A 16179-nucleotide genomic window follows, 5' to 3' on the forward strand; every position below is an offset into this window, starting at 1 on the left:
TCAAATTACTTCCTTTTAGCCTAGTTAGACCTTCGTTTAACTAGGCAAGTCAGTAAAGAGCAAATTCTTATTTACAATGACAGCCTACCGGGGAACAGGTTAACTGCCTTGTTCAGGGGCAGAACAGCAGATTTTTACCTTGTCAGCTCAGGGATTTCGATCCAGCAACCTTTCAGTTATTGACCCAATGCGCTAACCACTAGGCTACCTGCCTTTCCCTTGGTTCCACTGGGGCTTCTGCCTAACGAACAGCTGAGGATCTTAAGGGAGGTCTGTGTTATTAATGACTCCATTACCCATCACCCTGTGCGGTCCCATTCCACACACCCTCGCACCAGGCCTATTAGGGAGCCTGCAGCTCTCCAGGGGACCACTGGAAGGAAATTATGTCTGCACTGAATGGGACAAAGCCCCATATAGTAACATCTGTCTGTCTTTACAGATGAATCCTCATAACAATGAGATGAAAAACAGAAAGTCGAAAAAATAACTGTTATGACCAGGGACATGAGTCTGTCATGAAAAAGTATACATTTGACTAAGATGTTGATAGTACTTGGGGTGGGATTGTGAAATACGTTTTGCTATGTTTTCAATAGGATGATCAATGCCACTTTTTTTCAAACCAAAATTAAGATTTGAAATATATCGATTAAAGAAGTCAGCGCTTGGGAATATTAATTTGTACATCGTATACTGTTTCTCCTGCTTGTTGTTTTTATATATCAATACAAGAAAATATATAAACACATAGCACCTCCCTCTGGTCTGTCTGTAGGATGGTTGACTGCTCGCAGAAACAATCTTGTCCAGACAAGACTATTGATCACGATGGCGAAAAATGTCACTTTATCTGTGCACGTCAAGGACAATTACTTACACTGGATTCTCCTTCACCGTAACCTAATGAACACTTATTCGTATTGCTGATCAGGTATCTGGTTTGTATTACCCGATGTAGAGGTTTTATCTGCCTTTTGTTTTGACCCCTCTTCATTGTGCTTTTCTGACTGACAATCTTTCCCAATTGAAATGGAATCCCACCACATTCCAAATGCAGAAATGGAATGGAATAGATCTTCCCACCAGTGTTACAACAGATGTAGACTAACGGTGAAATGCTTACGAGGTTAAAGGTTAAAAAAAAAATCTAAATAGAAATAGTGACACGAGGAAATAGCACAGTGAATAACAATAACATGGCAATATATAAGGACTACCAGTACCAGTACCAAGTCGATGTGCAGGGGTATGAGGTCATTGAGGTAGCTATGTACAGTATATGTAGGGAGGGTTAAAGTGACAAGGCAACGGGATAGATAATACACGGTAGCAGCAGCGGGTGGAAAATGGATGAGCTACTTAGCAGTCTTATGACTTGAGGATAGAAGCTGGTTAGAGTCCTGTAGGTTCCAGACTTGCCGTGCGGCAGCAGAGAGAATAGTCTAAGGCTTCTGTGGCTGTAGTCTTAGACTATTTTTTGGGCCTTCCTCTGACTGTCAAGCAGAACGCAAGCTGGGCAGCCATTAAACAACTTTGCTTGCGTCTTCTCATGCCAGCCACTTTTAATAAGCTTCAAGGGCATTCTAAACGGGTCCAGAACTTTGCGTTGCCAGAGATGGACTGGCCCACATCATCTATTACGTTAAATTGGGTGGCGGCCTCCAGCTCATATTTATGATTTAATTAAATTCACTTGTGAGGCGTATCATCGGAACCACTGTGGCCTCCCTTTCGCCCGCCAGCCTCAGCAATGAAAAACACAAACGCACATGTGCACTTACACACATGCACTCTTTCACACACACACAAACACACAAATGAATACAAAAATGTGTTTTTCTGTCTCCTGCCCAAGAGTGAGACTTTGTGGGCGCTTTGGCAAGGGCACTCTCAGGGGCTCGTTTAAAAGCAATATAATTACACAGATCCCAGTCGTCTCCGACAGCAAGTGCTGGACCATATGGCCTGCACGGCCTCTACAGAGACTGCTTTACTGGGCTGATCCTCCATAATATGTCTGCACACATGTACTGTGCCTCTAGAAAGTATTCACACTCCTTTTTTTTACAGCCTGAATTTAAAATAACACATACACACAACAACCCATAATCTAAAAAAAAAATGTACTAATGAATTAAAAATGAAAAGCTGAAAAGTATTCAACCCCTTTGTTATGGCAAGCCTAAATGAGTTCATGACGGAAAAAAATCGTACAAGTCACATAATAAATTGCATGGACTCTGTGTCCAATAATAGTGTTTAACTTGATTTTTGAAGGACTACCTCATCTCTGTACCCCAAATATACAATTATCTGCAAGCTTCCTTCTTGCTTACCAAGAAGACGTGTTACAGTTTTGACTTAAATTTGCTTGAAATTCTAATGCAAGACCTGAAAATGTGTCACACCCTGAACTTAGAGAGCCTTTTTATGTCTCTCTAAGGTTTGGTGTGATTTGGGTGGGCATTCTATGTTCTGTTTTCTATGTTTTTGTATTTCTATGTTTTGGCCGGCTATGGTTCTCAATCAGGGACAGCTGTCTTTCGTTACCTCTGACTGGGAATCATACTTAGACAGCATTTTCCCCTTCTGTCATGGTGGAAAGTTGTCTTTGTTAGGGGTACTATAGCCCTTGTAAGCTTCACGGTCGTTTTTGTAATTTATTGTTTTGTTGGTGACATTTTAACAAATAAAAGAAAATGTACACTTACCACGCTGCACCTTGGTCTTCCTTGAACGACGGACATGACAGAACTTCCCACCACCAAAGGAATAAGCAACGTGGCCAGGAGGAGCAGGGATCCTGGGCCCGGGAGAAGAGAGAGTGGAGGACATCTTGGACATGGGAGCAGGTTATGGCAGCGGACAAGACCCTGCCATGGAAACAGGCGGAAGTAGCGAGGGAAGAACGACAACGATACCAGGAGTCACGGCAGCGAAGCAGGCACGAGAGGCAGCCCCCAAAACATTTTTTTGTGGGAGAACACGGTGAGATTGGCTGAGTCACGTTGGAGACCTGAGCCAACTCCCCGTGCTTACCGTGGGGAGAAGCGTGGTACTGGTCAGGCACCGTGTTATGCGGTGGAGCGCACGGTGTCTCCAGTGCGCGTTCACAGCCGGGTGCGCTACATCCCAGCTCCCTGCATCTGCCGGGCTAGGGTGAGCATCCAGCCAGGGCGGATGGTGCCAGCTCAGCGCGCCTGGTCTACAGTGCGTCTCTTCGGCCTAAGATATGAGTCCTGTGCCTGCGCCCAGAACCATGCCTCTTGTATGTCTCCCCAGCCTGGTGAGCCCTGTGGCAGCTCCCAGAACCAAGCCTCTTGTATGTCTCCCCAGCCTGGTGAGCCCTGTGGCAGCTCCATGCACCAGGCTGCCTATATATCTCCTCGCTCCAGTGATAATCCATGGCAAGAAGCCTCCAGTGATGATCCATGGCAAGAAGCCTCCAGTGATGATCCATGGCACGGAGCCTCCAGTGATGATCCATGGCACGAAGCCTCCAGTGATGATCCATGGCACGAAGCCTCCAGTGATGATCCATGGCACGAAGCCTCCAGTGATGATCCATGGCACGAAGCCTCCAGTGATGACCCATGGCACGAAGCCTCCAGTGAGGAGTCATGGCACGAAGCCTCCAACGACGACCTCCAGTCCGGAGCCTCCAGCGACGGTATCCAGTCCGGAGCCCCAGAGACGGTCCCCAGTCCGGGGCCCGCAACGAGGGTTCCCAGTCCGGGGCCCGCAACGAGGGTCCCCAGTCCGGGGCCCGCAACGAGGGTCCCCAGTCCAGGGCCCGCAGCGAGGGTCCCTAGTCCGGGGCCCGCAACGAGGGTTCCCAGTCCGGGGTCGGCGATGAGGGTCCCCGCACCAGACGCACCACCAAAGTGGGGTGAGCTAGAGTTGGAGCGGGGTCTATGTCCCGCACCAGAGCCGCAACCGCGGATAGATGCCCACCCGGACCCTCCCCTACAGGTTCAGGTTTTGCGGCCGGAGTCCGCACCTTTGGGGGAGGCGGGGGGTACTGTCACGCCCTGACCTTCAGAGAGCCTTTTTATGTCTCTATTTGGTTTGGTTAGGGTGTGATTTGGGTGGGCATTCTATGTTCTGTTTTCTATGTTTTTGTATTTCTATGTTTTGGCCCCGGTATGGTTCTCAATCAGGGACAGCTGTCTATCATTGTCTCTGATTGGGAATCATACTTAGGTAACCTTTTTCCCTTTGTCAACTTGGGAAGTTGTCTTTGTTAGGGGCACTATAGCCTTTGTAAGTTTCACGGTCGTTTTTGTTATTTCTTGCTTTGTTGCTGACATTTTTACAAATAAAATAAAATGTACGCTCACCACGCTGCACCTTTGTCTCATTCCGACAACGGCCGTGACAAAATGGTTGTCTATCAATGATAAACAACGAACTTGACAGAGCATGAAGAATTTGGAAAAGAATAATGGGCAAATGTTGCACAATCCATCCAAAGCTCTTAGAGACTTACCCAGAAAGACTCACAGCTGTAATCACTACCAAATGTGATTCTAACATGTATTGACTCAGGAGGTTGAATACTTATCTAATCAAGATATATTAGTGTTATATTTTTTTATGAATGTTTTACAAATGTTAGAAATCCATTTGAATCCCACTTTGTAACGCAACAAAATGTGGAAATGGTCAATGGGTGCGAATACTTTCTGAAGGCACCGTACTGTACTTTAAGAACAAGAAGAATCAGCAGGAGAAGCTCTCTAGTCTGTTGACCTCTACTGCCACAGGCGCACTGTAGTGTATGATTCATGAAAGAATAATGAAACCTAGTTGGGTATGTATCCAGCATGCTGAAAAAGCACTGTTTTGGCTCTGCAAAAAACACAAACACCAAACATCAGCATGGAACTCTTTCTTTGCTTCTTTGTGCTCCCTTAGCATCTCCTTACTGTCGTTTCTTCTTCTTTTGTGGAAGAAAAATTATTTTGTGAAAACTGACCAGGGTTTAGGCTGAGCATTCCTCTCACTGAAGGGGACCTGGGAGACCTCTTATGGCATTCAATATGTGCGCCCAAGCGTGAGATCCAGATCCATTTGGCCGGGGAATCCATGGGGACAGTCTAGGGTAACCCAATCTCTCACACTGCTCCCTAACTCTCCTGCTCCCTCACCCAGAGAGCCATCTTTTCACTCCAAAACTGTGTCAGCAAAATGGACGTCATTGACTCTCCATGTCCAATTGAATCTGGGAGAAAAGGGGCCTCCTTTGTTATTTTTTTCCCAATTCACTGTATTTTCGTTTCCACTTCTTTCTCTGGTGAATGTTTTGTGTCAAACTTGATATGTCTAGTAATATACTCTATATTTTAGTGAGTGTGGCCCATATAGAAAAGAATCACAAAAATCAAATGAGAATATTTAATGGCATAATAAGATTATTTGTAATAAGTAATCTACTAAGTATTTTGGTAAGATTCTGTTTGTTTAGCCTTGTACATGTATGTCAGTGGTGTATTTGTATACGTGTTAACTTACATGACTTATGTGACAAACACAATTGAATACATGACTGTGATCATTTTCCTACATAAAGTGCTGCTTGAAAGTATGTGAACCCTACAGGGCTGGTCATGATTTTCCTATAAATATATTAAAATAAAGATATAAAATCCTTATCTAAACCCCAATTTGTAATAAAGACATTCCAAGTAAACGACAGAAACAAAAAAATGATATATTTTAATTGTTTATATAACAAAAGTGGTTTATTTAACAGAAACTCAGATTCGATGTGTGCAAAAATGTGTGAAACCCTCCAGTCGATAGCTTGTGGCACCTCCATTAGCAGTGATAACTTGGAGTAAACATCTCCTGTAGCCAGTAATCAGTCTCTGACATCTGTTTTGAGGGATTGTTTCCCACTCCTCCTTACAGAACTTCTTACAGCCAATTGAGTGAGGTTTGAGTAGTGTCTGGCATGAACTGCCCGCTTCAGGTCCTGCCACAGCATCTCGATTGGATTTAGGTCAGGATTTTGACTTGGCCAATCCAAAAACTAATCTTCTTTCTCCTGAGCCATTCTTTGGTAGATGTACATGAATGGTTTGGGTCGCTGTCTTGTTGGACGACCCATTTTCGGCCCAGCTTTAGCTCCTTGACTGATGGTCTGATGTTCTGTTTAAGAATCTCCTGGTTTACCTCAGAATTCATGGTTCCCTTAATGATGCGGAGTCATCCAGGTCCAGAGGAGGAAAAGCAGTTGAGATCTTGACATTCCCACCACCATGCTTGACTGTTGGGATAAGGTTCTTTGGGTGGTAGGCAGTGTTGGGTTTTCGCCAAACATAGTGGTATAGATTGTGATCAAAAAGGTCCATTTTGGACTCATCGGTCCAGGGAATGGTCTGGCAAAGTTAAGACGGGCAGTTTGGTTATTTTCTGACTGCAGAGGCTTCTTCCTAGCAACCCTCCCATGAATGGCATTTCAATTCAGTGTTATTCTTATTGTTAAAGCATGCACAGTTACCTGAGATGCAGCAAGGGAGGTCTGCACATCTCTAGATGTTATGTTTGGGATGACTTTTACCTGATTTACTATTGTTCTTGTGGCTCTTGGGGATTTTTTGGAAGGGTGTTTACTTCTAGGCAGAGGTGCAGCCATTTTAAATGCTCTCCATTTGTAAACTATTTCCCTTACAGTTGGACTGATGGAGCTTACATCTTTTCGACATGATTTTATAGCCTTCCCCAGACTGTTGTGCTCTCACGACCCTCGTCCTGACGTCCTCTGAGATCTCCTTTCCTCTCAGCAGGGTGTGCTTTGGCTGGGTAATACAAAACTGACCAGGTTTCTTATCTCTATTTATCAGAGTCCCGCCCAAACTCTTTCCTAACGATCTCTCCTTTGATTGGTTCATTTGGTACCCAATTATTTACCCACCTGATTCTACTTACCTACTTGATTTAACCAATGCAACTTGGGGGTTCACTTATTTTTGCACCTGCACTAATTCTTTTTTTATTTTGTTTTTCTACTACACGCTTGATTTCCTCTACACCAACATATGGTATTGGTAAATATAAACCTGTTATGTCAGATCAAAAAGACTGGTTCTGATTATTGAAGATTTCATGGTAAAAACAAATAAAGGGGTTCACGTACTTTCAAGCAGCACTGTATATATGGTATGACGTTTGAGCATAGCTGCAGGAAGTAGGGGTGCTGAGCATCCCCTGAAAAATCGTAATAAAATAAAATAATAATTATATATATATATATATATATATATACACTGTATATATACACTAGTATTAGCGGACCGATTTAGACATCGGTAGCAAGGGCAAAAAAATTATTTCAGAATGTCCACTGTGGCAAAAAAAGGTGGTTGTATAATTAAGAACAGTATCTTGCAGGATTCTATAGTTGGAATTGTTAGAGTTGTTGCCTCGTCCCCTTTTCTGCGACTGAAATCAACCACTTGTTATGCAGTATTAATTTACCATCCTTGCAAACCACTTAATGTAAATGTACATTACTGTATTGTACATAGGCTGGTCATCTAGGTTTGTACCTGCAGACTTTCCATCATCATGAAGACAAAAACGCACAATACACTAATTGAGTACATTGAGACATCAGGAGTTTTGTGATGTGATGATGTAGCTTAGTTGGTAGAGCATGGTGCTTGCAATGCTATGGTTGTGGGTTCAATTCCCACAGGGAAGTTTCATTTGCAAAGTATTTCAAGAAACTGGGAAAAAAAACAGGTATATCAAGCAAGTGTTCTTATACTCCACAATAATTATCGAATTAACTGTTTTCTACAGATAATAATCGGACTCAAATACATTTAGTTAAACCATTTCACGAAAGTAGTGCACTGAGTCTTTACTAGTCCTGTATTAGCAGACGTCTTCAGCGCAGGCAAAACATTTGAATCTGCATCCCCCAAATCGCAGCCCCCCCCCTACCCCCAAACTACTTCCCGCCACTACGCATTTGAAACAAAATATGTGAATTATATGAGTCATCTATTAATAGTATAAGAAAATGGTATGTTCTGACAATGTGACCTCTACAAAATAAATGCTTGCCTTAAAGATTACACATTGTTTTTGGAAGTCAACATGTAAAACACCATGAGAATACTATAACATAAAATACAATACTTGTGTATAAATGTTCATTTTCAGGTATACATTTCTATGGTTAAAAAACAGAAGGCTGAGCAACACTTCCTACTGAACAGTTGATTTCACTACAGCTTTCCCTTGGGTCTCCCAGCCAAGGTGTTAACCAGGCCTTGCTTTGCTTCGATATTTGTCATTGACTATGGCCAATGTGCTATCATGTGAATGACTCTTTAGCAGTCTACACTTAATAATTAAATAGATTCACTGCTGCTATCAGTCATTCCAAAGGGTAGGTATAACAGAGCAAATTAATTGTAACCGTACTCATAAGTTATAAACAGCTCCTTCAGAATGTATTCAGACCCCTTGACTTTTCCCACATTTTGTTAAGTTACAGCCTTAATCAAAAATCAATTAAATTGTTTTTTTCCCTCGTCAATATACACACAATATCCCATAAAGACAAAGCAAAAACAGGTTCTTAGAATTTGTTTCTAATTTATTACAAATTAACAACTGAAACATTCCATTTCCTTAACTATTCAGACCCTTTTCTCAGTACTTTGTTGAAGCACTTTTGGCAGCAATTGCAGCCTCGAGTCTTCTTGTGTATTACGCTACAAGCTTGGTACACCTGTATTGGGGAGTTTCTCCCATTCTTCTCTGAAGATCCTTTCAAGCTCTGTCAGGTTGGATGGGGAGCGTTGCTGGACAGCTATTATCAGGTCTCTCCAGAGATGTTCGATCGATCGGGTTCAAGTCCGAGCTCTGGCTGTGCCACTCAAGGACATTCAGAGACTTTTTCCCGATGCCACTCCTGCTGTCGTGACGTTGTATTAGTTAATGTGACTACTGTTGCTCATCGAATGATTAAAGGTTTCTAATTGCGTGATTAACTGAATCAAGCAATTATTAACTCATTAACCTGTGGCACCATGGGAAAATTTGTTTTTATTGAGTTTCTTTTTCCCAAATGAACTCAAAGAATATCAGAATATCGATTTTACAACAGCCGCTAATTTAGCAGTTACCTCTACAGTCTCGTTCTGAACGTCGCATAATCCGGGAATCTGCACGGACCCGGGTCTTACAATGAGTTCATACCACACCAATCTTAGTTGAGTATTTATTTACTAGAAAGCTAAAATGATGATAAAAGATATGCATACACAAAAACACATTCTAGGCTATTGATTAGAACTTAGTATAATGGGCCAACACACTATGGCGCATGTTACCCAAAATGGGGATTTAAAAGGGAGAGAAAAAGAGAAAGTACACGAGAGAAATATACATTTGGGTGAATTTGTCAGCTATGCTTATTCTAACCCTAGCCTTGCCCCAAACTGCCGCTCTTATGGGTCAGAATATAATGATGTAATTACGTGGGGATGATCTCTGTGGATTCTCCGCGTGGACCGTTCAGGCTGCTCAATGACGCACTTCTCCAGCGCAACTCTTTGGTTGTCCTCACAATGTCAGTGTCCTTTTGGCTTAGGAGTCCGTTCCCTCGCCCTTGCTCTGGAAGGGCTCTTCTGAGGACAGACAGCTCTGTAGCTCAGAGCTCACAGCTTAGGAATGAAACAGTGTAGATACCACGATTCGATGGGGAGTGGAGGCTAGGTGGTTTGACTTGAATTCACCCGCTTAGACACAGCTACTCATCCGTAGCTTGGGTAGAAAAATATTTCTTTGTCTTCAAACTTGTGTTGCGTTTTGGGTTCGTTGACTTTTTAGACCTCGGCTGCAGCTTGGGTCACTTAGTCTTATCTGTAAATTCTTCACTCACAGGTTTTATACCCTCTGGTCAGAAGTGGGCGTAACCGCCTTTAGGGCAATTCTCTGGGCGTACCAAGTTAAAAGGTAAGGTATAGATTTTACCTTACCTCTTTTACTCAGCTCAGGACTCTAGGAGTCTTGGTGGTTCCAAACTTATTCCCTTTAAGACTGATGGAGGCCACTGGGTTCTTGGGGGATCTTCAATGCTGCAGAAATGTTTTGGTAACCTTTCCCAGATCTGTGTCTCAACACAATCCTGTATTGGAGCTCATTGCACATTGTGTTTGCTAATCCAAGTTTATCATTTTAAAAGGCTAATTGATCATTAGAAAACCCTTTTGAAATTATGTTAGCACCACTGAAAACTGTTGTTCTGATTAAAGAAGCAATAAAACTGGCCTTCTTTAGACTAGTTGAGTATTTGGAGCATCAGCATTTGTGGGTTCGATTGCAGGCTCAAAATTGCCAGAAACAAGGAACTTTCTTCTGAAACTCGTCCGTCTATTCTTGTTCTGAGACATGAAGGCTATTCCAATGTGAGAAATTGCCAAGAAACTGAAGATCTTGTACAGGGCTGTGTACTACTTCCAAACTGGCTCTTACCAGAATAGAAAGAGGAGTGGGAGGCCCCGGTGCACAACTGAGCAAGAGGAAAAGTACATTAGAGTGTCTAGTTTGAGAAACAGACTCCTCACAAATCCCCAACAGGCAGCTTCATTAAATAGTACTCGCAAAACACCAGTCTCAAAGTCAACAGTGAAGAGGCGACTCCGGGATGCTGGCCTTCTAGGCAGAGTTCCTCTGTCCAGTGTCTGTGTTTTTTGCCCATCTTAATCTTTTCTTTTTATTGGCCAGTTTGAGATATGGATTTTTCTTAGCAACTCTGCCTAGAAGGGTAGCATCCTGGAGTGGCTTCAGGACAAGTCTCTGCATGTCCTTGTGTGGCCAAGCAGGAGCTTGGACCAGCCGGAGCTTGGACAATTCTGCAGAGACCTGAAAATAGCTGTGAATTGACGCTCCCCATCCAATCTGACAGAGCTTGAGAGGATCTGCAGAGAAACTCCCCAAATACAAGTGTGCCAAACTTGTAGCGTCATACCCAAGAAGACTCGAGGCTGTAGTCACTGCCAGAGGTACATCAACAAAGTACCAAGTAAAGGGTTTACTTATGTAAATGTTAAATTTCAATTTTTATTTGCAATATATTTGCAAACAATTCTAAAAACCTGTTTTTGCTTTGTAATTGTGGGGTATTGATGATGAAAAATACCAATTTTATAAATTTTATAATAAGGCTGTAAAGTTTCAAAATGTGGAAAAAGTCAAGGGGTGGGAATTTTTTCTGAATGCACTGTAGTTACATTTCTCCAGCCCCATCCCTCAGCTGTTCACCAAAAACTTTGATTTTTGGTTGAGATGGATATGTGAATCCAACATATCAGTTATTCATTTGTAGACCAACTGGATATTGAATTGTGTTCAAAGGGCTCATTCCGCCACTTTTCAACCTCATATTCATTATCTCCAGCACCATACCAGTGTCTACATATGAGAAAACAGCACATTTAAACATGTTGTAGTAAAACTAAATAATGTCATTTCTACCCAATGACATCATCAAAAGTAGAAACATTCTATAAATAGTGATTTGCAGTGAAGTAGATAAAGGGCTTCATTGCCAAAATCATTAAGTATCCCTTTAAAAGAAGATTGTTGTAATATCTTTACTTATATAGGTAGGTAACCTGTGGACATAACATTGACAAAAGTTTCCCTTTAACCGTGTATGTGTATTTGCTGCTATATGTATTACTTACAAGTTCCAGGTAGAACATGTAGTCATCTTGTTAGATTCTTCTGTATCTTGAGGGTCATTGGCTCTCAGTGAGATCCATCTTCACAGGAAGTCTTAAGATTTAAAAAAAAAAAAAAATAGACTAATCACATTGACTTAAAACAAACATAGAAACTTAAGGCCTATAGAAGTGTGGATGGCAAGAACAAAAATATCGCAACATCTCAACGTCTCAGGCGATAATTGGACAAAAAAAAAAGTGTAGCTGTGAATATCCAATATCAGTACATGGTGTTTTGGAGGAGATTCACAGAAGCTTGGCAACAGAGAAACACCTGCCCCATGCAACACCATGTGGTGTCTTCCTCTAATACACATGACAGCACAGGCACTATGATGCATCACTACAATACTACTACAGTATAACAAATATTACCTCAACTGTCTAATACAACGATCCATCATAATGTTAAATGAACTGATTTTATTGGAGATATCGATGTAGCTTGGCCCTATGTGATCTAGAGTTCAGCTTACTCTTGAGCTGTGTTCTTCCCTCTTACACAGTTAGCTAGCTGTATGTACGCCGCATTATTGATATACAGTTCTCTCTCTCTCTCTCTCAAATTTCTCTTTGTCTTTATCCTTACCTTCCCATCACACTGGCATGCAGGTGCCAAGAGACCTCCTGTGGGTTTGACCCCACATAGTCTATATTTCATTGCTTGGTGTTTAATTCATTTTGGAGAATAAAAAATATAATCCTGTTTTAAGTGCCTGGCTGTCTTGTTGGGTCTGCTAGGGCAGTGTGGTAGGATGGGAGATGATGACTGGAGGGAGAGACTCACCTTCAGCTTCTCCCAGTTCAGGAGGCAGGGGGGATCATTAGCCATCAGGGCCGCGGGAGGGAAGGGGGGGGATGGACAAAGGAGGGAAGAGCCGATCACTTGCCTTCGCATGGCCTCTGCTCTGAGCCTGAGTGAGTGGGAGAGTAGGAGAGAGCCAAGCAAGAAAACAACATCTTTACTAATATGGGCATATATACTGTAGATAGAGAATATAAGACAGAGAGACAGACACAGCAATACTGAAGATAGAAAGGGTATGGTTTAGCTGTATTCGGGCAACTTGAATCATTCATTCCATGGTATTATACAGTATGTTTGATTGAATGCTTTACCGGCAGAGGGGGGTAGGCCCTAACACTACAATTGAGATGTTTTTTTGTTGTCTTATTTTTGTCTCTGTTTGTTTTGCCTTATTGAGGTGGGGCAGAATGGGAGCTAATCGCATTGCCTCATAATACCAGTTAGTTTGTCATTTGTTTTCCTTCATGTCTTGTGCTTATTGGTGAACTAGGAAATGCTCTATAATGGTGCCTCGTGGGACATGAAGGCCTCATTCCCCCTGCTTCTGTCTTTCATTTTCTCTCACTCTCTCTATTCCCTACTTTCTCTCACCCTAATTTTCTTCATTGCTCCCTCTTTTCCCCTCTATTCCCTCTCTCCTTAGCGCTCTTATTTCTCTCTCCCTCTCTATCTCCCCTTTTCCTAACCCCTCTCTCTCTCTCTCTCTCTCTCCCTCCGCCGCTCTCCTCTCTTGCATATCTTGTATTGTAAACAGCTCACAAAAGCGTGACAAGGTCTCCGTGCTCCCTCCGCTTCACTCTCTGTTCTCCCAGCTATTTGTTATTGTCGATCCTCCGCTATCGTGTTTGTCTCTATCGCGCTTTTCTTCATTCTTCTTCTTTTTTTCTCTTCTCTCCGCCTCGTCAGAAAAGCAAAAGTTAATTAAATATGGAACGAGACGGAGCAGCATCTCTTTAAACCATCATGTCATTAAAATGGCATCCCTCTGAGATCAGCTTAAAAGGAGTCGGAGAACAATGTCAGATATTTATGGGCCTGGTTATGTAAACATGCTCCCTTTATTCTCTATGTATATTTCATGTAATTATCATTTTTGTAGCGCCTCTCCCCCGTGACATGTAGAGGCAAGGAGTTACTGGGAGAATGTCATTAGAAGAGAGTATTGTTACAGCGCCGATATTATACTGCTATTGAGTATACTTTTGGCTACATTCCCGGACTCACAGAGGAAGGTTTTTACCTATATTTGAGATAAATACTTTTGTATCTGACTCATGTCTGACTCATATCTCTGTCTCTCTGTCTGGCACGGGACTCAAGCTCAATTCACTAATCTGTCCCTTTACAACAACAGACTGAATTTCTCCATCTGAAACAAATGGTAAATGTCCTACAAATAACATTAACCTATCCTCAATTGACTAATCAAATAAAACCAGCGGACCCCTCACCTCACACATGATATATCCACCTATAAAGAACAGGGATCTAGTGCACTGTGAACTAGCTCCTACAACGAAAGCTATACATTGGCTCCGTCATGCTTGAAGCCCTCTGTCTGTCTGCAACTGCCAGCTGATGGAAGCTGCTAATTAAGAGGGCCGGAGAGCCAGTGGGGCAACTGTCTTAACACTACAGGCCCCTGTGTTGCTCTAGAGTAGGACGCTGGGCCTGGACCCTGTCACAACTCATAACAATGGTGCTGTGGAGAGGAGACAGGGGAGAAGGGAGACAGATGACAGGGGAGACACTAGAGTAGAGTACGATGGGTCTGGACCTCTTTTACAACTCAATGGTGCTGTGTATTATTTGACCCTGCTGGTCATCTATGAACGTTTGAAAATCTTGAAGAAGGTTCTGGCCTTAATGGCCATGTACTCTTATAATCTCTACCCAGCACAGCAAGAAGAGGGCTGGCCACCCCTCAGAGCCTAGTCCCTCTCTAGGTTTCTTCCTAGTTTCCTGCCTTTCTAGGGAGTTTTTCCTAGCCACCGTGCTTCTACATCTGCATTGCTTGCTGTTTGGGGTTTTAGACTGGGTTTCCGTATAAGCACTTTGTGACATCTGCTGATGTTAAAAGGGCTTTATAAATACATTGGATTGATTGATTGATGGAGGGGAGAGGGAGGAGGGGAGCGGGGAGACAGGAGAGACAGGAGTGGGGAGTCAGAGGAGAGGGGATGTAGGAGACAGGAGAGAAGGGAGACATGGAGAAAGGGGCTATTTCTCAAGGAGATCTGAGGTTCCTTCTCCTGCAATGCTTCCATCGGCTACTTCTCTCTGCCAGTTTGAGAAGCAGGTGAAGAATCAAGGAATACAGTGCATTTGGAAAGTAGACCCCTTGACTTTTTCCACATTTTGTTACGTTACAGCCTCATCTAAAAAAATTGCCCACATTAATCTGCACACATTACCCCATAATGACTAAGCAAAAACAGGTTCTTATACATTTTTGTAAATGTCTAAAATAAAAACTGAAATATCACATTTACATAAGTATTCAGACCCTTTACTCAGTACTTTGTTTAAGTTACAGCTTTGAGTCTTCTCATATGGCGCTACAAGCTTGTATTTGGGGAGTTTCTCCCATTTTTCTCTGCAGATCCTCTCAAGCTCTGTCAGGTTGGATTGGGGAGTGTCGCTGCACAGCTATTTTCAGGTCTCTCGAGTCTGGGGGCTCTGGCTGGGCCACTCAAGAACATTCAGAGACGTGTCCCGAAGCCTCTCCTGCGTTGTCTTGACTGTGTGCTGAGGGTCGTTGTTCTGTTGGAAGGTGAACCTTCACCCCAATCTGAGGTCCTGAGAGTTCTGGAGCAGGTTTTCATCAAGGATCTCTCTACTTTGCTCTGTTCATCTTTCCCTCAACTCCAAGCGGCATTTCATGTGCCTTTTACTGAGGAGTGGCTTCCGTCTGGCCACTCTGCCATGAAAGCCTGATTGGTAGAGTGCTGCAGAGATGGTTCTCCACAAAAGAACTCTAGAGCTCTTTCAGAGTGACCATTGGGTTCTGTGTCACCTCTTTGACCAAGTCCCTTCTCCCGATTGCTCAGTTTGTCTGGACAGCCAGCTCTAGGAAGAGTCTTGGTGGTTCCAAACTTATTCCATTTAAGAATGATGGAGGTCACTGCGTTCTGGGGACCTTCAATAATGAAAAAAAAGGTGGTAGTCTTCCCCAGATCTGTGCCTCGACACAAACCTGTCTTGGCGCTCTAGGGACAATTCCTTCAACCTCATGGCTTGGTTTTTGCTCTGATATGCACTGTCAACTGTGGGACCTTATATAGACAGGTGTGTGCCTTTCCAAATCATGTCCTATCAATTTAATTTACTACAGGTGGACTTGAATGAAGTTGTAGAAACATCTCAAGGATGATCAATGGAAACATGATGCATCTGAGCTAAATTTCAAGCATCGAGCAAAAGGCCTGAGTTCTTATTTAAATAAGGTATTTCATTTTTATATATATTTACACATTTGCAAACATTTATAACACCTGAGGAAAGAACCAAGGGGAGTTACAGATATAGGGAATATAATCAAGAGGGTGATGGAGTCCAGGTGAGTGTCATGAGGCGCTGGTGTGCTTGACGATGGTGACAGGTGTGCAGGCTAATCAG

Source organism: Oncorhynchus tshawytscha, linkage group LG28 (genome assembly GCF_018296145.1).
Source record: "Oncorhynchus tshawytscha isolate Ot180627B linkage group LG28, Otsh_v2.0, whole genome shotgun sequence".
In the NCBI taxonomy this organism is placed as follows: Eukaryota; Metazoa; Chordata; class Actinopteri; order Salmoniformes; family Salmonidae; genus Oncorhynchus; species Oncorhynchus tshawytscha.